The sequence below is a fragment of the Hyla sarda genome, chromosome 6 (genome assembly GCF_029499605.1).
Source record: "Hyla sarda isolate aHylSar1 chromosome 6, aHylSar1.hap1, whole genome shotgun sequence".
Lineage (NCBI taxonomy): Eukaryota > Metazoa > Chordata > Amphibia > Anura > Hylidae > Hyla > Hyla sarda.
This window is the reverse complement of record NC_079194.1, coordinates 108,348,609-108,375,818: the sequence shown is the minus strand read 5'-3', so window position 1 is coordinate 108,375,818 and position 27,210 is coordinate 108,348,609. Positions and strand designations below refer to the sequence as shown.

The following is a 27,210-nucleotide window of genomic DNA, read 5'->3' as shown; positions in this document are numbered from 1 at the left end:
TACCAAAAAATAGCGCTGCTGACATCTGTAAAAGTGAGTGAGGATGAGTCTTCAGCTACTGAGTGAAGATTGTCTTTTTTTTTTTTGGCATCTGGTCCACGGCATGGTGCATGCAGTTGAAATGCTCTGTAATTCAGAGGAACCAATCAGTCATATTCTTTTATTGCCTGTAATACACAGTTAATGGTAAAAGTGGATTTGGAGGAATTGCTTTAGGCTCAAGCTACAATGATGCAACAACGATTGTGCTGGGTAATCCGGTTTTGAATGTGTATTACCCTCTGCTGCATAAAGTTTCCCCCCATATTAAGGTGCTTGGAAAACCTATTTCACAATATTTAGAAACATTGAGTTAATAAAGTTGGGACCCTTCCCGAGATGGCCTCTTCTATTCATTAAATACTGTGTAATGCTTCACTTTACCTGTGAAGGCACTGAAGGGAAATTAGATTAGATTTTCAGGACTTCATCATTTTAATAATAATTTTTTATTCACTTTGTGTGGGAGGAAACTGGAGTACCCAAAGAAAACCCATGCAAACACAAGGAGAACATACAGACTCATTACAGATGTTGTCCTTGGGGGATTTAAACCTAGGACTCCAGCGCTGCAAGGCAACAGTGCTAACCACTGAACCACGCACCATTGTAAACAATAAAGGAGTTGCTAGAGAGTTGTAGCCCCTTCAAACAGCTGATTGAAAGTGGGGGTGTCAATAATTGGACCCTCACCGAAAGGCCTCCATGTTAGATATGTGTCAGCCGAACCGTCTGGTTTTTGGTGGCACCAGCTGACCATATCATGTGTATGGAGGCTACCATCTCTCACACAGATGATGGCGGGAGAAAGATGGATTAGTCAAGTTAACCTTCAACTGACTGATCCTTTTGTTCTTTGGGAAATAAGTCAACACCAGAGGAGTCTGGCAGCGGCTTAATTCAAAATACAATAAACACTTAGATGAGCTTTTTTGTATATGAAGATAGTGAAAAAGTCATTAAATGGGAAACCTTTCATTTGAATGAAAATCTGTTACACAGGCTAATAGTTTATGATAACTGTGAGGAGTCATGTGTCTATATGACAGTCACATTACCAGGAGAGATTTACATCTTCTGGGAGGATTTGCTATTGTTCCCTCTTTGTCTTTATGTCATTAACCATAAGTTTACTTAAAGGAAAACTGTCAGCTTGCTCCCCCCGCACTAACCAGTGGTACTAGCTGGTAGTGCGGGGGACACTGATCAGTTTGATGCCTACCGTGCCCGGATTGGTCCTGCCAAAATCTTAGATTTTCTGTATATGCTAATTAGGTGCTAACTGGCACAGGCAAGGTTACTGGCACACCGACGTCAGCGCCGCTTGTCCTTAGCTCCGCCCAGCTCATCAATAGGGGAGGAATATTGATGAGCTGTTCGGCGCTGACATCAGAGTGCCAGTAACCCTGCCTTTGCCAGTTAGCATCTAATTAGCATATACAGAAAATCGAAGATTTCGGCCGAACGGCTGGACGGATCCGGGCAAGGTAGGAATCAAACTGATCAATGTCCCCCGCACTACCAGCCAGTACCACTGGTTAGTGCGGGGGAGCAAGCTGACAGTTTTCCTTTAAGTATAAGGAGTATTATTACTCCTTGTTTTTCAAATTGTGAATTAGAGCTTAAAGGACATCTGCAGCAGAAAACACTTATCTCCTCTCCACAAGATAGGGACCCCCGCGATCTCCTGCACGGGGTCAAACCCCTGTGGATAGGGGATAAGTGTTTTCCACTGCAGTTGTCCTTTAAGCTGGTTCTTTCCATCTAAACATATTTCTATAGCACCGACATAATAACCGACATAATAACCCTTACATTTTTGCACCTACAGACTCATATGACGTTTTTTCTTTGCGCCATCAATTTCACTTTGTAATGACATCAGTAATTTTACCCAAAAATCTACGGCAAAACCAAAAAAAAAAAATCATTGTGTGACAAAATTGAAATAAAAACCCACCAGGGGCTTCCGTTTCTATGCAGTGCATTTTTTGGTAAAAAATGACACCTTCTCTTCATTCTGTAGGTCCATACGATTAAAATGATACCCTACTTAAATTGTTTTATTTTGTCTTACTTCTGGAAAAAAATCATAACTACATGCATGAAAACTTTTAAAAATGTCCTCTTCTGACCCATATAACTTTATTATTTTTCCGCATACGAGGATATATAATTTTTTGCGCTGTGATCTGAAGTTTTTAATAGTACCATTTTTTTTTTTATCTGACTGTTTGATCGCTTTTTATATATTTTTTTTATGGTATAAAAAATGACCAAAAATACGCTGTTTTGGACTTTCAATTTTTTTTTTACGTGTATGCTTTTAACCATGCAGTTAAATTAATTATATATTTTTATAGTTTGGACATTTACGCACCAGGGCGATACCATATATGTTTATATTTATTTTTATTTACACAGTTTATTTTTTTAAATGGGAAAAGGGGGGGTTGATTCAAACTTTTATTAGGGAAGGGGTTAAATCGTCGTTATTTACTTTGTTTTCCACTTATTTTTTTTGCAATGTTATAGCCCCCATAGAGGACTATAACATGCATTACACTGATTGCCAGCACTGATCAGTGCTATGCCATTTCATTGCTCAAGCATGGATCTCAGGCTTGGAACAATCAATCGCCGATCAGACACCGAGGAGGAAGGTAGGGACCCTCCTCGTGTGTCCTCAGCTGATTTTGCGATTTCATCGCGGTGGTCCCGATCAGCCCGACTGAGCTGTCGGGATGTATTTTTTTACATTTTAGAAGTTGATCTTCGCATCGAAAGGGTTAATACCGGACATCACCGTGATCCTTGAATGAAGTAAAATTGTAATTTACCAAGGTCACAGTGAGCTGGTACACTCTGCCTATTGCCAGCAGTTTACTCTTGTCTCCTGTTTGTATTTATATAATCACAGAAAGAACATTTGGTTTGACTGATCAAGTAATAGTAATTCATTAAAAAAGGTAGGAATCTAAATGAGAACAATGGAGGTGGAACCAGTTTTTTATTTTTAGGGAAACTCCACTTTTTAAATGGATCCAATTGAAAATATTCTTACCATTAATACTGTAGAGACAGACCAAAACTGCTACAATAGGGCCCTTGGGGAAAGGAGTCCCATCCCTGGTTGGTCTCATCCATGTGGTGCTTGGTAAAGGGTGGGGAGTGTCCTAAGATTCATGGAAAGGACTTGGAAGGTGGTAAAATATTACGCCATAACAGGAGCCCATGTAACGATGGGACACCCTTTCTTATGTGCACACTAGTGTCTAATGGTATTGCAAGTATGTAGGTGAAAGGAGCTAGTTTATCTGTAGAGACCCTAGTTTATCTGTAGTTTACGGTATATGTTTGACACACTGTACCTCCTACCAGATTAACTTTGGGCAGAATCTAAGGTTTTCATCCTTTATTCGGCTTCAGGAGCAAAAGCTGGACTTCTGCTGCAGGGGAAATACAAGGTTGCTACCATAACAATGGTCCCCGATAGGTGGCGGCTGACTTGGCTGACAAGAATATCCGGGTGCTGAGCACCGGGGATAGAGACAATAGGGGTTATCTGACTCTGTAGTTGGTAGTAGGGCAGCACACCAGAGTACATAGTTGAAATGGTGTTATAGCTGCTTGAGTCTGTAGCACAGCAGAGCTGAGAAGCTCAGAATGCAGCCATGTGGTGCAGGCCGGAAGGGAGCACAGGCGTGGTCAACAGTCCAGATCATACACTGAAGAAGCAGCAAGTTATCGAGGGTTAAGACAGAGGCAACATCAGGAAAACAGGAACAGGTCAGGAACACAGATCAGCAGGACAGAATTCAGAAACCTTTGCTAATAGTAAACTACAGAATTGCTCAGGCTACAGGAGATGGGTGGAGCAACCTTATCTATGTGGTGCCTGACAGGGATTGGTGAGGGAAACTTTAGAGAAGCGCGCACTGACCAATTAAGTTACAGCCATTGTTGGTGTGCGGCCCCAAGTGGGCAGAACAGGAACTGTAGCAGTGGTAAAAGCAGCAGGAGTAAGTCCAGGAAGCCTAGAGCCTACAGTGGAGAAATGGAAATCGGCGCCTATGAGTGCCAGGACACACAGTTCCATATCTGTATGTATGTATTTATACATATAGAGGAAGATTTATCAAAGCTTGTGCAGAGTAAAACTTGCCCAGTTGCCCATAGCAACCAATCAGATTTCTTCTTTCATTTTGCACAGGCCTTGTTAAAAATGAAAGAAGCAATCTGATTGGTTGCTATGGGCAACTGAGCAGCTTTTCGTCTGCACTGGTTTTGATAAATCTCCACCATAGAATATATATATATATATATATATATATATATATATATATATGTTTGTTTACAGAATTGCTTTCAATCACTGATTGGGACTGACAACAAGTCTCCTAAGTCCCGAATGAGCAGACACTTGAATTAATAAAATGCAAGTTATACTGAATCCCCCCTGCAATCTCCAGAACAACACCCTAATCTCCCTGTGCACAGAGCTTGGGGTCTAGATGCCCCCTCCATTCCTTCTGTATGGAAGTGCCAGAGATAGGCTGCATTCACATCTCGTTTTTACATTACGGTTGCCGGATCCGACTGGGGGAGGGGCAGCCGGACCAGCGCTGAACTCCATTCACTTTAATGAGCCGACCGGAGTCAAACGGTGACTCCGGTCGGCTCATTTTTTACCCATATCCAGTTTTGTGACCGGACCTAAAACCGTAGTATACTACGGTTTTAGGTCCGGTCATGAAACCGCATACGGGTCAAAAATGAGCCGACCGGAGTCACCGTTTGACTCCAGTCGGCTCATTAAAGTGAATGGAGTTCAGTGCTGGTCCGACTGGGGTACGGGAGAGCCCGTTTTGCCCTTTCCCCAGCCGGCACCCATAATGTAAAAACGAGATGTGAATGCAGCCATACACCCTATTCTTTGGATAGGGAATACATTTGAAATATCTGGAGTACCCCTTTAAGTGCCATCTGAAATGGATCAGGTTTTGGCTTATTTTCACTGTTTCTATTATTGCGGCTATTACATTCTTTCTTCAACCTCCATCTTATGTTGTTTCCCTAGTTTACTAAACAAAGCCTTTATGTACATACAAAACAGACAGACACTACCGATATCCCTCAGAAATGTTCCAATACTTGTGAAACTGAAAAGAACAACAGCTGCTCATAGGAACAAGTCAGATTCAAGATTTGAGCCCCTCTGAGAATTGAACGCAATAACCTGACTGGTTACTTTTAGTAATTGATTAGAGGAAAACTAAGGGTCACTTACTTAAATATATCCAGTCCAACGAGGGGTCACCTACTTAAATATATCCAGTAGGTCCTGAGATATGTCCCCCAGAAATCCTCTGCTGAATTCAGTGAATCGTGCACCAGTGGCGGGGCTTCGCTGGCTTAATTTTCGTATTTATAGTCTGTGACTCCACATCCTAGTGAAGGGAAGTAACAAAGCCCCGCCCCCTGTGCGCGATTCGCTGAATTCAGCAGAGGATCTTCTGGGGGACATATCTCAGGACCCACTGGATATATTTAAGTAAGTGACCCCTCTTTCGACTCCTGTTCACCCACACTATAACCCAGAGTATAAGGTTTAGTGTGGGGGAACAGGCTGACAGTTTTCTTTTAAATTTTCATAAATTTTCTCCAAGTATTCATTGGGGACTCTACTGCTTGATTGGTAAGAAAAGGTGGTTGCCTAACACCCAGTGAGGGGCTGCATAGGGTTTCCATTCTTGTGTGATTACCAGCATGGTCACCCAATCTATTGGACTTCTTCCTTCAATCTCTGGAGCAAGAAGTGTCATAGTGTAGCTTGATAAAAAATAATGGATTCACTCTCCACTGTGGATAAGCCATGAGTGACCGTCATCCAAACACCCTGTCTTGATTCTCCAGATAACTAACCTGCCTCTATAGACTTCTTGACCTTGGAGGAACATAGACTGAGCTAATTCAATCATTTCCATCTTACAGGTTTTTACTTGAAGTGAGAGAATCACAGCCATGCTGAAGTCATTAGTGTGGCAGTCACACAAACCCATGGATAAAATTTCAATAACTGCAGGCCAGAGTTGAGTAAACAGTTACACTGAAACTTAATTCCTGTTGACTTTTCCCTCATTCTTCGCCAGGGGCACATTCTCAATCTGTGGTGCTAAGACAACAGGGGCTGCAGCTTTGATTAATGTAGGACAGTAGAATTAGTACACTATGATATGCCAGCCGTGCATGAAAAACAAAACAAAAAATGCTCATTTTTATCTTCACTCAAGGGTGCCCATCAAGAGGCTGTGATGGCATTTTCGCCTCTGGTTGTTTCCACATGTAACATATTTAATCCTGGAGTCATACATTTTTACATGTGATAGTAATGTTTGTGGAAGTACAATATTTGTTTTGGAGGAGAGGTAAAGACTTACGGAGCTAGGGCAATCCATGGAGTCCCGTTTGGTCGTATCTTTTGTTTTAATGCCTAAGTTGGTCCTATGCTCTTACTGGGTGGAGAAGTGGGGAATTGGTGCAGGGCAATGGAAAGGGTGTGTAGGGGGTTAAAAACATCAAACCTTTCTGTTGTGGGTGGCAAAAAAAAAAAAAAAAATGCCAATCCATGACGTTGTGGTTCAGTTAGTTTGATCAGCAACAGGAATGGAAGGGTTCATTATATAGGATCGACTGTCAGCGAGACCTAAGAGAGGATGTGGTTATAACCATGTACTTGACCCAATGACTTCTAATATGGCTAACAATGGTAGATCTCAAACAGCTACTTCCTGTCTTAGAGACTAATAGCAGGAGAAGTCTGGACCATAAAGTGCCAAACTAGACTGCGTATAGTGATTAAATATATGGATGCAGAAGCATGAGCCAAGAATATTTTTGGAGAAATACTGTATGTATAGACTGAGCCACGCTTCAATTTGTTTGAGAAAATTGTATGCAGAAAATAACACCCTTAGGCTGGGTTCACACTGTGGAATCTCTGAGCAGAATTTCTGCCGGAGATCAAGCCGGCGGCACTAGGACCGCACGGACTGCGTTGCCATCCCCATATATGTCAATGCAATTCTGAGCAGATCTCCCAAAAGATCCACCCAGAAATGCATTGCAGTCTATGGGGATGGCAATGCAGTCCGCGCGGTCCTAGTGCCGCCGGCTCGATCTCTAGCAGAAATTCTGCTCAGAGATTCCGTATTGACATGGCAGAATTTCCGCTTGCGGAATTCCGCCTCAAATTAGAAGGCCATAGATTTCTATGTGATTCCGCACTCCCATTCACACTTCTGAATTCCACAAGCGGAAATTCAGAAGCGTGAATAGGAGTGCAAAATCTCATAGAAGTCTATGTGCTTTAAAGGGGTATTCCAGAATTTTTATTTATTTAACTATGCTACAGGGGCTGTAAAGTTAGTGTAGTTCATAATATAGTGTATGTGCCTGTGTGTGACGGTTTTCTCACAATTCTTTTCACCCCAATATTTATTTTTAACAGCATACAAAAGGACTGTTGTCTGATTTTTCCCAGGTGCAATGCGGCCGAGACCTGACTCACTAGTCAGCTGATGACAGGGAGCCTGTCTGCTTCAATGGGTGGAGGGATCGCTTGGTGGGAGAGGGATCAATCTGCAACTAATGCAAAAGCTGTAGGCACCCTGATTGAAAACCACAGGTCTTTTGAATGAATGCAGCTCATTAATGTTTTAATGGGTGGGGTGGCTGATGTGTGGGAGGGAGGAAAATGGAATTGTGGGATTTGTAGGCAAAAAATAAAACTCAAAAAGGAAATATCAGTTTACAAAAAGCTAGCCACAGTATTATGGTAATCTCACATTTAGCCCAAGACAAGCGCAGATCCTTCCTAAGCATGTCCATTACTGTCTGCCAGGTACGTACTAAAATCACCTTATGATGGAGAACCCCTGTAATTTGAGGTGGAATTCTGCAAGTGGAAACTCTGCCATGTGAATAGACCATTACTGGCACTGCAATCCTAACATGTTTCAGAAGTATGCCCGCAGGTAGGAGAGGGTCTCCAATCTAATGAAGAAGGGTATGCCTCATATAAAAAAAAATAAAAAATAAGAACCTGGAGAACCCCTGCCATGTAAGTCAGTCGCATACAGTATCAACATATCCTTGCACACAGTGTTTGAAAAACAAAACTTTTTTTTAAGTGTTATTTTTTTCAGCAAACTTGAAATCTCTAAACTTTTGAGACAAGATTTATTGAGAAAAAAGTGATATATTTTTCTTTTTAATTATTATTCCCTTCGCCCACACATAAGCTGTTTGCAGTTCATCTAAACACTTGACATGCTTGCATTTCAGATGAGCTTGTTTTCCCAGTCTATCAAAATAACAAATATTGTTTGCCTCTCCATTTGCTCAACAATATTTTTAAGGTGAAGTCTTCATGTAAATTTTGACGTCGTCTGATAAATTTGGAAATCAGCATTTGTTTGAAAGGTGGTGTTGAAATCCATTTTGTGTTTTGATACTGTATGAATATCTAATCAAATATAACATATTGAATACTCCTGAGGGACACCCGCTTGTATTTTCTTTCATTTGGGTTTTTCTTTTTTCTTTTGCAGTGTTCTTGTTCTGGGTCTATACATCTGTTATGTTCCATTCTTTTCTTCTCTGTCACATCCTGTGCTCCTTATCTCCTTCCTTAGGCTATTGGGTCATAAATTCCTCATTCACCTTATTTTATATAAAATAAGGCCATCATGATTTCTGCTGTCCTTGTTATCCATTACTAAAGTATGTGACTGTGGGGGTTGTGTGTGTCTCCTTAAAGGGGTACTCTGCTGCTCAGCGTTTGAAACACACTGTTCCGAATGCTGGAGCCGGCGCCGGGAGCTCGTGACGTCATAGCCCTGTCATGATGGGGCGGGGTTATGACGTCACGAGCTCCTGGCGCCGGCTCCAGTGTTCGGAATAGTTTGTTCCAAACACTGAGCAGCAGAGTACTCCTTTAAGAAGACTAACAAACTAGTGTATAGGATCTTATAAACCCTACACTGTTGCTTGAACAAAAAAAGTATGCAAATTAAAGGGGTATTCCGCCCTTAGACATCGTATCCCCTATTCAAAGGATAGGGGATAAGATGTCCGATCATGGGGGTCTCGCAGCTGGGACCACCACGATCTCTGTGCAGCACCCATCATTCATTTAGAACACCGGGTGTGGGCGGCGGGGGTCATTACATCATGGCCATGCCCCTTTTGACATCACACCACGCCCCCTCAATGCAGGTCTATGGGAGGAGGTATCACGCCCCCTCCCATAGACTTGCATTGAGGGGCGGGAGGTGATGTTACAAGGAGGCATGGCCATGACGTCAAGACCCCCGCTGCCTGCTCCAAGAGTTCAGAACAATGTTGCCGTGCAGCAGAGTACCCCTTTAACCCTCCTTCAGAAGGAATACGGGAAAAAATATTGTTCCTTATTGCTTCCTATTGGAGGTAACATCCCTTAAAACATGACTGGGGACTATATGCCAAGCCATCTGTAAACAGCTGTTTTGGGGTTCTTGTCCTTCATCAGTACAGAGCAGTGTTTTGGCTAACTAGGAGAGAGGCCTTTGATGTGAGACTGAGGGTGCAGTGTGTCTGATTTGAATGGGTTTTGCCTCCAAAAAGTGCTAGTAAGTCACCCTATGCATATAGGGGAAGCTGTCTATCACTGAGTTGACCCGCCCACTTGACTACTTAGCCCAGAGAGATTTACATGAATAGATGACAATTTACACTGGAACTTTTCCCATAAAACCTGCATTTTTTGACATGACAGGTTCCCTTAAATATCTAAAGTGTGAACCTTTGTTTTTCCTTTCCCAGGACCAATTGTTTCACCAACTGGAACTCAGAAACTTCCCTTGCTTAATAAGCCAGGGATTGCAAGAGCAGCCAGCATTAGTCACCTGGCACTACTATTGTCGGCATTTATGTATTACAGAGCTGTTTGCTTACTGCTTTCACTTATTCACTGCAAGCCGGATAACTGTGTGTCGCCATTGAGAGGAATTCACAGACAGATTCCGCTTAAGATTTACTAATACAAACACGCTGAGTAAATCAACCTTATCTCTGCTTCCCAACTTTTAAGGCAGCTCACTGTATTCTGCCTCCAAGATGGAATAAACAACTTAACCCTTGTAAAGCAGAAGGCGCCACTTACTGCTTTTTTCTATTTTTTTTTTTTTTTTTTGCTGGCAGTGGGGGCCATGACCCACAAGCACTAAAATGCTTAAAAGACATCAGTGGCCTATCTCCTCCAGATAACTATCATATAAATGGAGCAGGGACAACATTGTCTCTGAGAAAGCCGTCTGTTATTGACTTCTCTCAATGCAGGAGTTTACTAGTGTTTCACTAATGAGTCAGACAGTTGGCAGGATAGTGATGTAAAAGAGTACAAGTGTGAAGCTGATTGATGACAGGCGCGGGGACCAGGCAGCACAAAAAGGACATATGATCTAGGAAACCGAAGGGAACAGTCTATGGCGCCTCTTTCTCTCTTGGATGCAAGTGATTTCTTTTGCTCTTTTAAGCTTATAATATATATTTCAGCATTTTGTCTGCTTGCCTCTCCATTGTTTATCAGATTCTCACTTTAGAATTATTGCGTGGATTATATGTGTTTATCACAGCAGTATTTCAGGTTTCAGGCTTAGCGCTCCATTATTTTTTGTTGCCACCAGGCACAGAATTAATAAGATTAGATTTGAAGGCTTGGGGGCCACCACTGAGGATGCTGCTTTTTGTTGTGACACCAGAGTAAAATTGTGGGTTATGTGTCCTCCAAGGGACTTGCGCCTGGTGTTGACTTTGGTGTATTCTTTTTTATCTTGTGTTACATTTTTTTGATATATTGTATGCTGATAAACTCCATGAAATGCTCATCATGGCTTGGTCTATTTATAATATAGTAAACTGGACCAATGCTCTTATGCGAGTATACAAGTATGGCTGGTTTACTAATATAAAAAGGATGTGGCCAGGGGCCCGATGGACTGCAATCTCTGTAAGAAGTATAGTTATGTCCTTGATAATATAATTGTATGGTGAAGAGGGCCTCATAGTAAAAATAAAATATTATAACAGGCGCCTTCCCAGAAAGCAGAAAGTCCCTTTAATCATTTGATTGTGATGTTACTACAGGGCCTTCATCTTTATAGGTGCAGTTTAGCTACAGGAGGTATGGAAAGGCCTGACAGTGCGCAGTAGAACAGAACAGCGGGCTGTCAGGAACAATGATTTTAAGGCCTGCCCATATTTGCAGATGTCCGTGTGAGGCACCCACAAAGACCAGTCATAAATACATGTGGAAGGCCATATTGATCAACAAGCTACAAGGGAGCAAAAATACTGTCATAACCAAGGAGAGACATTTATTTGAACTTTTCCCAGGTTTGCGTTTTAATTACAATTTGTTGACAGATAAGGCAAAAGATTGCAAAGAGTCAATTTTGCAGAACCGGCAGCCTTGTATTTGTTTTATGTAAAAAAAAAAACACATTGGTATTTTGCAATGGCTTGCATTTATTGACAAGTACTGCTGAGCCGGCAGAATTGGAATGTTTGTATAATGTAAAGCTAAATGGCTTGCTTAATGGAGTCAAGTACACTTTTAGGTGCATCACAGATTATTTGATAAGAGAGGGTTACAGGGTGACTTATTTTATGCACTGTGTTACTTTGTGTGCAAGGAGCAAGTTTGCATTATAAATCAATGCTATGGGCCTAGGACATAAGCTGAAATGTACATACAAGGCAGCTAAGGGAAGGGGGGATAAAAAAAATAGCAAATTAACTTTATTTCTTTCAACTCTTTTTGGCAGTAGAAATACTGGGGGACTTGGTGTTGCGATATATTGAACATATGCACTGCACATTTACCAACAGAGATGCCAAGCCATCGTCAGGCACAGCATGAATAAAGCATAGCAATAAAGGTAGCCCTGCATTTGGGGAAAGAAAAAAAATCCTTAAAGTGTACCTTTTGGTTTTATAAGACCTCTGCTATGTGTTGCAGAAGTTTGCATTGGTGGAGAGGTTCTTTGAGATGAATGGAACAGTGCTCTCCAAACTTCGGTCCTCCAGATGTTGCAACACTACAATGCAGTTAGGAGACCACTGGCCTAGAACAAAAGGACCTCAGAGCTAGGACCCAAGAGCTAGGACCCAATTAGATTTTGAGTGTCCTGAAGTTATGTTGTCACTGATCTGATGGTCTTTCAACACCAGTGGAGATCTAGAAGCTGAAACCCATTGAATCATTGTTACCGGTGGTGGCCCCCAACTCATGGGTCCCCACCAATGTAAATTTCTTACCAATGTTTTTTTTTTCTTTTTACTCTGTTAAACTCAGATCCTTAGTCTGCAACTGATGTGAAACTTCAACTCCCAGCATAGAGTACTCACAAACGCTGGAGAAACGAAGGTTGCAGACAACTTACCTAAACCATAGAGGCTATAAACGTGCCGATTGTTAGAGAATAAAATGCTCTTGTTATTTAAAACATCCATCTGTCATGTACTTGAGAATCAGTAAATTGTCACCCATGTGACCCTGTTTTTTTTTTTCTCTCTCTCTTATAGGATTATCATTTTTCATATAGAATTTATCATATGACGCAACTTGCTTGGTTATTGCAGCATACTCCAGAAGGCCAAATGTGATGGCTGCTGATGACCTCATAAGGTTGCTCTGGTTATTTTTAATTGGGGTGTAAGCCACTGCAAGACTCTTTTGGCATTAGCTTATATCCCCTAGCATAAAAGGATCAGACAGTTGAAAATCACCATGCCCAATCATTCTCTCTATTGGCATTATCTATCTGTAGAGAGTCCTCCATACACATTAGACAGTTAGTCAGATTTGTCCAAATCTGCAAATCCATTAGATAATTTTTTTTTATTGTGTATTGGACTTTGGAATTTTAGAATTGCAGATTGCCAGAAAAGCATTGCATTTTAAAAGCTATCTGTACATGGAAATCATATAATTTTCACACCCATCCAGTCTATACATCTAAATAGTATATGGTGACCCTCGGTCAACACTTAAGGCTGGACATGTCTATAGCATTTTACCCATCCCTCCAATGTATTTAAGCCTATAGGCCCAGGTTAGCCTAGGGCAGACTCACCCTACTCACTAACTGTGTTGTGGGGGAAAGATTCTGAACTAAATAAAAAAAATTGCTGTGTGGTGTTATTTTTAAATTTAAGTTGCTTTGTATTTAAACAATGGGATAGGGTATGCCATGATGCTGATCAGAAGGGGTTGACTGCTGAGCCCTCCATCAATCCTAAAAATTGGGAGAAAAATAGTGTCTGGAATGATGGGAGCACACTGTGCATATGTGGCAAGCACTCAGTTAACTCTCTTCGGGGCTTCTGAGTATTGCTAAGCTCAGTGCGGTGTGCTTCATTTATTCAGAGGGACATTTCACCTCCTTTCTACAGATAAGTGGGACTCCCAGTAGTCGAATCCCCATTATGTTACCCCTCATCCTGTTGGCATGAGATAACATGCCAAGATGGGAATGCCCCTTTAAACATTATCTCTTTAGGTTGTGTTCATGGCCCCAACAGAATACACGTGAAAGCTGCTGGTATATGTGTATTTTTTAAGTGCTACAAATTGGTTTTAGCATCAAGCTACAGTTGCAGTCTAAAGCAGTACTATATGTTGTATGATCTCTTGGGGTGCAGCTGTCATTCAATAGTTAAAATCTGTGGTTCTACAAAACGTCTATGTAGCCCAAGCCTTCTAGACCTGCTCTCTTCTTCGGCTCTTAAAGGGTAGTCCCGTTCGCGAAAGTGCCACGTAGTATGTATAGCATATATGGCACCAGTATATTCCCCAGTTCTGTAAAGAGACTAGCATTATTCACATCAGTCCCCATTCCTAATAACCACACAGTCTTATTTATCTAAGACACATGTACTGGGGCCAGTTTTTATATGGTATATTGGTGGAGTTGGGAGGAACCCAAAGTACCTGGAGAAAATCCACACAAGCACCAGGAGAACATACAAACTCCATGCAGATGTTATCTTTGGTCGGATTCAAACCCAGGACCCCAGTGCCCTATTACATCCATATGAGACAACCCATTAAAAAGCTTCTATAAAAGTTTGACTTATTGAACAGTCTCCTTTAAATGCATAAAAAAGGATTTTGTACAAAAAATAAAAAAGCAATTTCTGTTAATTGTTGTCTGCACCACACCCGCTTTATGAACAAAAGCTTAAGAAAACATATGGTAAGAGGTTATAAACTATTTATTTTCATCCTGTTCCTTTGGTCATGTGTTCTTATCTCATTCTAAGTGAACACAAGCAACTAAGATAAAGCTTTTGTTTCATATTGACATAACTGGGCAGGTCTAAGTTTGTTTGTTGGCCTCAGCGGGGATAATGTCTGCCTTGTTCTTTGTCTTAAAAAAAATATATATATATGAGTAATTATTAAACATATCTACATTGCTATTTAGATGGTTGTTTACTTGGAGGTGGGATTACCCTCCTGAGAACGCCACATGTCAACTGACCTTAACCATTTTTTTTAAGCTCGTCTGAGAAAGATCAATACCTTGATGAATTAAACACAAAGTCTCTGTGTATTGTTTGGCTGTTTAATGTTTTTCTAAGGTCTTTTTTTATTTAAAGTGTTTTTGGATTTTTTTTTTTTTTTTTGTGGGGGTTGAAGGAGAAAATTATTAACAAAATTCAGTGAAACATTTTCCCAGACCGTTCAAGCATTATACGAAATTGAAAAAAAAAAAAAAAGCTGATGGAATGTCTTATTTTTTTTTTCTTTTTTATTCATTCGTGTCTAATAACTTTTAATCTGAAGGTTAAGTAGTGAGATCTAAACTAAGAGATCATAATATCAGTTTTGCATTCAGTGAAGGGCACGCTATACATTTATGTACAGCAAAGAAAATTGTGCGTAAAGTGTAATTTTGCTGTTAAACAAAGGAGACTTCTGCGGCACGAACAGAACAGGACAATAGAAAAAAAAACTTGTGTTATTGCACCATTGTTTCTCTGTGTTTTATACACAGCATCTCATAATACAGGATTTCACATTAAAATGGAAAGAAATTATATAGTACAAGATTGTGTGAATTGTATGTATAGAGGCCAGGTGGTTGTGAGCCAGCCATTCTACTGCTAAGGACAGCTTTTAAGTTCGACATTACTGACCTAACCCTGTGGATGTGTCTTTATAATAATAATTCATCAAATGGTACACATGTTATTAGGACCAATAGTCCCTATGGTTACGATACTTTCTATGATTTAACTGCGCCTTTTCCCTTTTGAAAATTTTAAGTTTACTAACTACAAAAATAAGGTCCCATTCTTAGGCCACCAGTTATTAAAGCGTAACTGTTATATCACAGAAATACATTTTATATATATATATATATATATATATATATATAAATATAATTTTATATATATATATATATATATATTACTCACTAGGTTGAGCAGATACTTTACATGACATTTTAAATTTTTATGTGTCTAACTTCAGTATGTGGCAAAAAAAATAAATAAATAAATAAATCTGTTCTGCTGCTTACTCATTCTGACATCCACTGCTCAGGAAGGGGCAAGCGCTGATCCTGTCCTCACTCACCGTACATTCACTCCTCCCTGAGTCACTGCAGGCTGCTCTGTAACCCCCTTCTCTATGTTTTCAGACAGGAGTCTGATAGGACATGAGTGTGCACAGAGGAGTGCTAATCCTTTCCTCATTTACTGGACTTTGTCCCAGCCTTTGCTTCAGCTGGGACAAAGATGATGCTGCAGCCAGACAGGATTGGGTAATGGATGGTATGGGGACCCCTAGTGATCTTTTCTTTCTTTTTTTTTTTTTAATAAACAATGATTTCTATAAGAAGGAGATACATTTTTTTATATGGAGTTTAGTAGAAAGTATTGTGTCCCGAGCTCCATCCGCCTGCAGCGGCCGCGAGCGCATTGTCCCCAGCTGCCGGCGGGGCTGGGATGTGCATCGCGGGATGCGCCATCATGTGAGTCCCAGCCCGTCACTGCCTCTCTCCCCTGCTGCCGCCGCTCCGTGTCAGCTCCGGCAGGCACGTCCCCGTGCCTTAGGGTGCGCACGTCCCCGTCCCTTAGGGCGTGCGCGCTGGAGCTCAAAAATTTAAAGGGCCAGTACGCCCATAATTATTGTGTACACCTGACACTATCCAATAAGTCCATGCACCTCCCACACTTCCCTGCCGGATCTTCAATGCCCCTAGCCTGAGATTAAGCGTTCCATATTGCCTGTTTGCCTTACCCGTGTATCCAGACCTTCCCGCTACGTTATTTAACTCCGCACCTTTGCCGCCTGCCTTGACCTTCTGCTACGTTTCACTGCGCTACTGCCTTATCCTTCAGTACCTCGCCTTGCCCAGCTACCTGTGGGGTCGAGCTGTGTCGGGGGGTAGCGACCTGGGTGTCGCCTGCCACAGCAAGCCCATCCTGCCTTGCAGCGGGCTCTGAAGACCAGCGGCACCTTAGACTCCACTCCCCGGTATGGTCCCAGTCATCAGCCACACGGGTTAGAGGATCCACATCCAGCTCCGTTATAGCAAGATCAGGCCATGGATCCCAGTGGGGTTCCTCTGCCTGATAGTCCAGATCTCGCTTTCATCATGGCGTTCCAGTCACAGCAGTTGGCACAGCAGTTTAGCCAGTTATCTGCCATGATGCAGTAGTTGCTAACTGCTCAGCAGCAACCGTCATTACCACAGCCTCCTCCTGCTCCTGCAGTCATCTCCGTCTCTTCCCGAGAAATATGAGGGGGATCCCAAGTCCTGTCCTGCTTTCGTGACTCAGTGCTCTACATACTTGGCTTCCCGGATTGATATTCGTTTCTCAGAGCGACGTGAGGAACTACGCCAAGAAAGGGAGTCTGCACGACCTTGGCGCTTTCCTCGTCTGGCACCTGTCTTCCAGCAGCCACCGCAACCTTTTACATTGCCTCCCGCAGTGGAGGCTATGCAGGTGGATTGGTCTCGCCTGACCCCGCAGGAAAGGACTCGCCGATGAACCGAGAATCTATGCCTATATTGCGCCAGTGCAAATCACTTCCTAAAAGATTGTCCTCTGCGTCCTCAGCCACAGGGAAACACGCGCAACTAGGGTTTGTGGGAGGGGCCTCCCTAGGTGTGAATACCACCTCTCCACGCTTAAATATGACGGTCCAGCTTTTCCTACCTTCCAAAGAGATCATTTCCGTTCATTCCTTTTTGGACTCAGGCTCCACGGGAAATTTTATTGATGCTTCCCTAGTACATAGGCATCGTCTGCCGGTGTCCCGCCTGTTAAAGCCTCTGTACATCTCTACAGTGAATGGTGAAAGACTGGACTGTACCGTGCTGTATCGCACAGAATGGTTGACTATGCAGGTCGGAGTCTCGCATAGGGAGAACTTGTCCTTCTATGTTCTCCCTTATTGTACTTCTCATCTCTTGCTTGGCCTACCGTGCTCCGCATCTGGATTGAAAAACTGGAGAAGTTCTTCGCTGGGGTCCACATTGCAATTACAACTGTATCCACATACGTATCACAAAATTGGAACCATCATCTCGTCCACTATCCGATTTGCCTTCCTTTCTTCAGGACTATGCTGATGTCTTCAGTGAAAAACAAGCCGAAGTGTTACCACCACATCGTCCCTAAGATTGTCCAATTGATTTGCTGCCCTGCACCACACCTCCCAGGGGCAGAATATACCCTTTGTCTGTTCCTGAAAGTCAGACCATGTCTGATTACATTCAGGAGAACCTTCAGAAGGGATTTATCTGGAAGTCCTCTTCCCCTGCCGGAGCTGTTTTTTCTTCGTAGAAAAGAAAGATGGGTCTCTGCGACCTTGCATCGATTACCGAAGTCTGAATAAAATTACAGTAAAGAACCGCTACCCACTCTCTTTAATCTCTGAGTTGTTAGATCGTCTGCGAGGTGCTAAAATCTTCTCTAAATTGGATCTTCGTGGGGCCTATAATTTGATACATATACGAGAAGGGGACGAATGGAAGACTGCATTTAATACTCGTGATGGTCACTTCAAGTATCTAGTGATGCCATTCGCACTCTGCAATGCTCCAGAAGTTTACCAGGCATTTGTCAATGACATTTTTCGTGACCTCCTATGTTCCTGTGTTGTTGTTTATTTGGATGACATACTCTTCTACTCGCCCAATATCCAATCTCATCGCTCTCACCTCTGCCAAGTGTTACAGCGTCTCCATTTTTGAAAAAAAAAACAGCCTTCCATTTCTGGGGTATATTATTACCAGTCAAGGCCTTCAAATGGATCCCAACAAGCTGTCCGCAGTACTGGACTGGCCTCAACCTTCGGGCTTAAAAGCAATTCAGCGCTTCCTCGGCGTTGCTTATTACTATCGGAAATTTGTTCCTCATTACTCCACTATGGTAGCCTTCATCGTCTCGCTTACCAAGAAGACTGCTAATCCAAGAGTTTGGACTCCTGAGGCTGAAGAAGCTTTCAAACAGCTAAAGTCTGCCTTTGCTTCTGCTCCTGTTCTATCAAGACCCTATGCTAGCAAGCCATTCATCTTGGAAGTGGATGCTTAGTCAGTTGGAGCAGGTGCAGTGTTTACGCAGAAGTCTTCTAAGGGAAGAACTTTAACCTGCGTATTTTTCTCCAAAACTTTCTCTCCTGCGGAGAGAAATTATACCATAGGAGATCACAAGCTCTTGGCCATTAAGTTGGCATTAGAAGAATGGCGTCACCTCTTGGAAGGCTCTGTACACCCGCTTACTAGCTATCCCGACCACAAGAACTTGCTCTATCTCCAGTCTGCCCATCGTCTCAACCCCCGACAAGCTCATTGGTCTCTGTTTTTCTCTAGATTTAACTTCTTAATCCACTTCCGTCCTGCAGAGAAGAATCTTCGTGCTTACGCTCTGTCCAGATCCTCCGATGTTCAAGGCCTGGAATCTCATTTGCAACATATTATTTCCCCTGATCGTCTCATCCCAGCAGCACCAGCGTGTCTTCAGCACTTGTAACCTGGGAAGACTTATGTATCTCCCCGTTTAAGACTCCGAGTCCTGAAATGGGGTCATTCCTCTCTATTGGCCGGTCATGCTGGAATCCGTAAGTCCATACAGCTCATCGCCCAACAGTATTGGTGGTCCACTCAAAACAGGATGTTGTTGATTTTGTCCAATCTTGTTCAGTTTGTGCCTGGGACAAGACCCGCTGTTCCAAGCCTTCTGGTCTACTACATCCTTTGCTAGTTCCAGAGCAACCCTGCACCAATATTGCTATGGACTTTATTACAGATCTTCCCTCTTCTGGCGGAAATACGGTCATTTGGGTTGTTGTTTATCGATTCTCTAAAATGGCTCATTTTGTCCCATTACCGGGATTACCCTCTGCACCACAGCTTGCCAACTTGTTCCTCTGCCATATTTCTGCCTGCATGGATTTCCCGCCCATATTGTCTCCGACCGAGGAGTCCTATTTGTCTCTAAGTTTTGGAGGGCCCTCTGTTCACGCCTTCAAGTTAAATTAGATTTTTCTTCGGGATACCACCCTCAATCCAATGGACAGGTCGAAAGGGTAAACCAGGTCTTGGAAGACTATCTCTGCCATTTTGTTTCCGCTCACCAAGACAACTGGGCCGATCTGCTACCCTTGGCCGAGTTTTCCTACAACCATAAGGATTCCGAATCCACTGGGACTTCTCCTTTTTTCGTGGTCTATGAACTTCATCCTCGTCCTCCTTGTCACGATGCCGGCTGGCAGGAGGTGGATCCTCTGTGCCAGAGAGGGATTGGCGTGGACCGTGCTAGTGGACCGGTTCTAAGTCACTACTGGTATTCACCAGAGCCCGCCGCAAAGCGGGATGGTCTTGCTGCGGCGGTAGTGACCAGGTGGTATCCACTAGCAACGGCTCAACCTCTCTGACTGCTGAAGATAGGCGCGGTACAAGGGAGTAGACAGAAGCAAGGTCGGACGTAGCAGAAGGTCGGGGCAGGCAGCAAGGATCGTAGTCAGGGGCAACGGCAGGAGGTCTGGAACACAGGCTAGGAACACACAAGGGAACGCTTTCACTAGGCACAAGGGCAACAAGATCCGGCAGGGGAGTGCAGGGGAAGTGAGGTATATATATGCAGTGCACAGGTGAACACACTAATTAGAACCACTGCGCCAATCAGCGGCGCAGTGGCCCTTTAAATCGCAGAGACCCGGCGTGCGCGCGCCCTAGGGAGCGGGGCCGCGCACGCCGGGACAGGACCGACGGAGAGCGAGTCAGGTACAGGAGCCGGGGTGCGCATCGCGAGCGGGCGCCACCCGCATCGCGAATCGCATCCCGGCTGGAGGCGGTACCGCAGCGCACCCGGTCAGTGGATCTGACCGGGGCGCTGCAGCAACGAGGATGAGGCGATCGCTCCGGGGAGGAACGGGGACCCGGAGCGCTCGGCGTAACAGTACCCCCCCCCTTGGGTCTCCCCCTCTTCTTGGGGCCAAAGAACCTGAGGACCAAAAACTCAATTTTTTCGTGATGAGGTCCGATGCACATTAGGAGGGGTTCCGTGCGGTAACGCACGGCACAGTCCAATCTTTCATAGTTAACACAATTGATGTAGAGGGGTCTGGTGAGACTGGTCACAGGGACGTTGAACCTGTTGATAAGAGAGGCCAAAAAAAAATTTCCTGCAGATCCGGAATCCAAGAAGGCCATAGTAGAGAAGGGGAAGGTAGAGGAAGATATCCGCACAGGCACAGTAAGGCGTGGAGAAGCAGAGTTGACATCAAGAACTGTGTCACCTTTGTGCGGAGTCAGCGTACGTCTTTCCAGGCGGGGAGGACGGATAGGACAATCCTTCAGGAAATGTTCGGTACCGGCATAGTACAGGCAAAGATTCTCCATGCGGCGTCGTGTCCTCTCTTGAGGTGTCAGGCGAGACCGGTAAACTTGCATAGCCTCCACGGCGGGAGGCACAGGAACGGATTGCAGAGGACCAGAGGAGAGAGGAGCCGGGGGGAAAAAACGCCTCGTGCGAACAAAGTCCATATCCAGGCGGAGCTCCAGACGCCATCCGGAAGAACGCATGTCAATGCGAGTGGCAAGATGAATGAGTTCATGTAGGTTAGCAGGAGTTTCTCGTGCGGCCAGAACATCTTTAATGTTGCTGGATAGGCCTTTTTTAAAGGTCGCGCAGAGGACCTCACTATTCCAGGACAACTCGGAAGCAAGAGCACGGAACTGAATGGCGTACTCGCCAACGGAAGAAACACCCTGGGCCAGGTTCAGCAGGGCAGTCTCGGCAGAAGAAGCTCGGGCAGGCTCCTCGAAGACACCACGGACCTCAGCGAAGAAGGACTGGACTGTGGCTGTGGCAGGATCATTGCGGTCCCAGAGCGGTGTGGCCCAAGACAAGGCCTTTCCAGAAAGGAGACCACGGCAGAGTCTAGAGTCCCCATCAAATTTGTCCGGCAGGGACAAGCAGGGGTTAGGAGCGGACGGACGCTGGGGAGGAGTTGCAGGAGCCGGCGGAGGAGATGGTTGTTCCAGTTGCAGCTGCTGTGTCTGTGACAGCAGCTGCTGTATCTGTGACTTCAGTTGCTGTGTCACGGTGGTCAAGTATGCCAGCTGGTGATTTCGTTGGGTGATCATCGTGGAAATGTCGGCAAGACTTGACAGCGGCACCTCAGCGGAATCCATGGCCGGATCTACTGTCACGATGCCGGCTGGCAGGAGGTGGATCCTCTGTGCCAGAGAGGGATTGGCGTGGACCGTGCTAGTGGACCGGTTCTAAGTCACTACTGGTATTCACCAGAGCCCGCCGCAAAGCGGGATGGTCTTGCTGCGGCGGTAGTGACCAGGTCGTATCCACTAGCAACGGCTCAACCTCTCTGACTGCTGAAGATAGGCGCGGTACAAGGGAGTAGACAGAAGCAAGGTCGGACGTAGCAGAAGGTCGGGGCAGGCAGCAAGGATCGTAGTCAGGGGCAACGGCAGGAGGTCTGGAACACAGGCTAGGAACACACAAGGGAACGCTTTCACTAGGCACAAGGGCAACAAGATCCGGCAGGGGAGTGCAGGGGAAGTGAGGTATATATATGCAGTGCACAGGTGAACACACTAATTAGAACCACTGCGCCAATCAGCGGCGCAGTGGCCCTTTAAATCGCAGAGACCCGGCGCGCGCGCGCCCTAGGGAGCGGGGCCGCGCGCGCCGGGACAGGACCGACGGAGAGCGAGTCAGGTACAGGAGCCGGGGTGCGCATCGCGAGCGGGCGCCACCCGCATCGCGAATCGCATCCCGGCTGGAGGCGGTACCGCAGCGCACCCGGTCAGTGGATCTGACCGGGGCGCTGCAGCAACGAGGATGAGGCGAGCGCTCCGGGGAGGAACGGGGACCCGGACGCTCGGCGTAACACTCCTTTACCCCTGTCCACTTGCTCCGGCATTCCCATGGCCGATGATCAAGTGCAGAACTTCGTCTCCAGCTGGCAAAAGACTCATGACTCTCTTCAGCATGTCGCCACTCATATGAAATCACAAGCGGACAAGAAAAGATGTCCTCCTCCTGAATTCTCTCCAGGGGACAAAGTGTGTCTGTCTTCCAAGTTTATCCATTTTAATGTACCATGTTATAAGCTGGGTCCTCGCTTTTTGGGTCCTTAAAAAATCAAAAAAGGTTTAAACCCTTTAGCTTATTCGCTCCATCTGCCTTCCTCTCTCCGGATCTCAAATTCTTTTCATGTATCCCTCTTAAAACCTGTTATACATAACCGCTTCTTCAAAAAAGTCATCACTCCTACTCCCATCTCTGGTACCTCCGATGTTTATGTTGTCAAAGAAATTTTAGATTCCAAGCTGGTCAGAGCTCATAAATTTTAAGGGCCAGTACGCCCATAATTATTGTGTACACCTGACACTATCCTATAAGTCCATGCACCTCTCACACTTCCCTGCCGGATCTTCAGTGCCCCTAGCCTTAGATTAAGCGTTCCATATTGCCTGTTTGCTTTACCCATGTATCCAGACCTTCCACTACGTTATTTGACTTAAATGGTATGTTTAGATGGGCAAAAACCTTACCTGGCTTCAGTGCTGTACCGCAGTTGACATGGCAGGGTATGTCTTGGAGTTCCCATTTACTTCAAAGGAAGCTTCAAAGTAGGACCACACTAAAATGGGGACAAGTCATTACGTTTTCCACATGGTACCATGTCTCCCATTTAAATGAATGGGAGTTTTTTTTTTATTATTAGGCTAAACTGTAGTTTTTTATGTAGCTCATCATTTTGGTTTCCAAGCCATGTGCATTTTGCCTGTATGAACATACCCTAAAAAGACCTGTCTGTTAAAAATAGAATATGGTGGTCACATAGATACTGAGGGAGTAAATCTTCAAACATACGTGTCCAATTTGATGACCCACAGACTAGACCCAGGGAGTCAGGGCCATTAGGAAGCAGCTTTATCATTCTGGGACTTTAGTCTTTCCTTTCATATCTCAAATGTCTCATTCTGCTTGAGGCATAAAGGTTTAGGTTTCTGTAACATGAAGATTTCATACATCAGCATTATCACTGTGTTTACACAACAAGCATGGCTTCCTGGCAAGTCTGATTCTTTACCAAGTGTCAATCACTCCCAGATCATGACATTTGGAAACCTCAATCTAACACTTAGATCTGTTTCATTTTTATTTGCTAGATTTCTCCTTTTAAAGGGGTACTCCCGTGGATTTTTATTTTTGGCTGTGGCTGTATACTAAAGAGAAATCCAAAAAAGTAATGCATTTACTCTGATGTCATGACCACAGTGCTCTCTGCTGACCTCTGCTGTCCATTTTAGGAACTGTCCAGAGCAGGAGAAAATACCCATAGCAAACATATGCTGCTCTGGACAGTTCCTAAAATGGACAGCAGAGGTCAGCAGAGAGCACTGTGTTCATGACATCAGAGTAAATGCATTTCTTTTTTGGATTTCTCTTTAGTATTCAGCCACTAAAAAGTACTGGAAGGATTAAGATTTTTTTAATAGAAGTGATTAACTTTCTGGCACCAGTTGATTAAAAAAAAAAAGTTTTCCACGGGAGTACCCCTTTAATTGTGCGGCCTAGGATTAGGAAAAGGGGTCTGCAGTACACTTGCTCATAAATATGTGTCTCATCCCTAATCTGGGCCATTATCTATCAGTAAGAGCAGAAGGCAGCCATAATCTAGAGGGCCTGACTTGACCATGCATTAGACTTGGGTTTAACCTCCTGAGCGGTATTCCCGAGCGTGACTCGGGGTTAATTTTCCCTGCTAGGATCGGTAACCCCGAGTCACGCTCGGGGTAGAATTGCAGAGTTCCCGGCCAGGCTGCACGATATATCCCAAAAGCAATGCGATATAGCGATGCGGCCCCCGGGAAAACTTGCGATTATCTGCTCGGGTCAGCTCCCGTTGCGGGGGCCGGCCAGAGAAGGTAAAGAAAAATACTAAAAGTCAGTGTTTCCCTACCAGGGGGCCTCCAGCTGTTGCAAAACTACAACTCTCAGCATGCCCGAACAGCCAAAGGCTGTCCGGACATGCTGGGAGTAGTAGTTTCACAACAGCTGGAGGCCCCCTGTTAGAAAAACACTGAGCTAAGTGTAAAAGGAAAAAGTAGTAAAATAAAAAAAAACTTTTGCTCACCTAGTCCCGGTCCCTGCAGATGCCGTTCCCCTCCGTGCGGTTCGGGGTGTCCTCTCTTCACTATTCGTCTTCTAGGACCTTTCACTTTTCAGCCAATCACAGGCCGCAGTGGTGTAAAGCCTGTGATTGGCTGAAGGGGAAAGGACTTGTTCTGCAGGAAATACACTAGGTTTGAAATCTGCCTGGCAAACCTAGTGTATGCTGCTGCAGGACAAGACAAGGTGACAAGGGGGGGAATGTGACAAGGGGGGGAATGTGTCGGGGGGGGGGAATGTGACAGGGGGGGGGATGTGACAAGGGGGGGAATGTGACAGGGGGGGAATGTGACAAGGGGGGGGAATGTGACAAGGGGGGGAATGTGACAGGGGGGGAATGTGACAAGGGGGGAATGTGACAGGGGGAAGAATGTGACAAGGAGGGGGGAGAATGTGACGGGGGATGTGACAAGGGAGAGGGGGAATGTGACAGGGGAGATGTGAAATGGGCGGAGGGAGATGTGAAATTCAGTTAAAAAAATTGTACCGCTTTTGGTACACATTTCCAGACAGAATCATACCGCCAGGGAGGTTAAGAAGGAAGAAGAAATAGAAGTCCTTCTTTTTATTTCCCATTCCTTTTAAATACACTAATGGCTTTGGCTTAAACCCTGCAGTGGCAATAAAAAATAATAATAATAAACTGCCCTGTGGAAACACCTTACACATACAGTACTTTGATTTAAATGAGAACTGTGTAATTCTACATTTTTCCTGTGGTGGCACTGCAGGGAAATCAAACACTTGCTACCAGGTTCCCTCAGAGATTATAGCTGATTGCTGGGAGTCCCAGCAGCAGGGTCAGTATTGTCTGTCAACTATATGTTTGCATAATTTGTAGATACACTGGTACATTATAGTCTTCTTTTTCTAGAAAGGAACACCTTATGGGAGCTCATTTCAGGGTTATGTAGTGTTACACTTCAGGGCCTGCAGATTGGTTGTTTGACTTTGTTTTAAAGGACATCTGCAGCGTGATTAACACTTATCCCCTATCCACAGGATAGGGGATAAGTGTTTGATCGCGGGGGGTCCGACCGCTGGGACCCCCTGTGATCTCCTGTACGGGGCCGCGGCTGTCCCGTGCAGGGGGCGTGCCAGCCGCAGCATGACGTTGCGGCCGGCAGGCCTCCTCCATACATCTCTATGGGAGAGGCGGGGAGGCAGCGTTCGTGCCTCCCCGCCTCCCCCATAGAACTGTATGGGGACAGGGAGGAGACGGGGCGTCACCGTCGACCTCTAGGTCAACGCAACGCGCCTTAGCGCTCACTATGTGCGCTAATGGCGGCGCCCCGTTAGGGAGATCGCGGGGGGGTCCCAGCAGTCGAACCCCCCGCGATCAAACACTTATCCCCTATCTTGTAGATAGGGGATAAGTGTATATTGCGCTGCAGTTGTCCTTTAATGTACGTTTGTGCTTTTGTACTACTTTAAGAGTACTTTGTACTGTTTTAGATTGTTGCATAGTTTTATGATGCTGTACTATTGTACCCTGTCCTTAAAGGGGTTCTCCACCGAAAAACATCTGGGGACCCCCGCGATCTCTGGCACGGCACCCCAGTCATCCGTGCACGGAGCAAACTCTGCTCCGTGCCAGATGAGTCAGATCAGACATCTTATCTGCTATCCTTTGAATAGGGGATAAGATGTTTTTCAGTGGAGTACCCCTTTAACTGTCAGTGAAAGGATTCCCCTATGCACAGTACCTAGGCCCATACTCCTAGTATTGGGAACATTCTAGTCAGAGGTAGGGGTCTGCTCTAGTCAGCCTCTCTCTCCTCAGAAGTTAGCTCAGTTGTATGGTCTAAGTAAGAAGTGAGGAGCATTCAATATCCCTCCTTCAAGAGTTAGGCCTAAGAGTTGCTTGTTTGTCCTCATCTGCTTTCCATGATCTATTGGTTAATTCTCCACACTGTTGTAGGGTCTATGTAGAGGAGATTCCACTGTTTTCTTACCGTATCTATTAAAATAAGGGTAAGGCCAATCTGGGCAAGTCAGTCTCCCTCTTTCCTGGTGAGCGGTGGGCACTCTATAGCAGTTGCAAGGTCTATCCATAGTAGACAAGCTATTGGTTCTGGGTCTACAGTTAGAACTCTATCTTGAAACTGCAATGTCTATGTCTATTCAGGAGATTTGGAGCTTTTGAAATGAAAAATGACCCATTATGATGTTTTCATGTCACCTATGACTTCATAGCGGAGTGACATTATCAAGCCGGTCCAAGTGGTCCATGATTGGTTTTCTGGTTACAACATATTGATGGTTTATCCCTTGGATAGGTTATCAATACCATATCGATCAGCCATTTGCCTGAACCACAACTCCAGCCTATACACAGCAGCCATGGACCCCACAGCCGATGTCTGCCATTAACCCCTCAGATGCCGTGATCAATACAGATCA

At 44.6% G+C, this 27,210-nt stretch overlaps 1 protein-coding gene and 1 long non-coding RNA gene across 8 annotated transcripts in view; one reads left to right on the top strand and one right to left on the bottom strand.

Annotated features, from left to right (window-relative positions):
• FOXP1 (forkhead box P1) overlaps positions 1 to 27,210 on the top strand; it is an 837,055-nt gene that overhangs the window by 531,498 nt on the left and 278,347 nt on the right. The window lies entirely within an intron of this gene.
• Positions 72 to 26,919, bottom strand: LOC130275938 (uncharacterized). The gene is made up of 3 exons (XR_008844961.1): positions 26,763 to 26,919; positions 23,184 to 23,272; positions 72 to 167 (listed from the first exon to the last, which is right to left on the bottom strand). It is a non-coding gene; the product is annotated as an uncharacterized LOC130275938 (long non-coding RNA).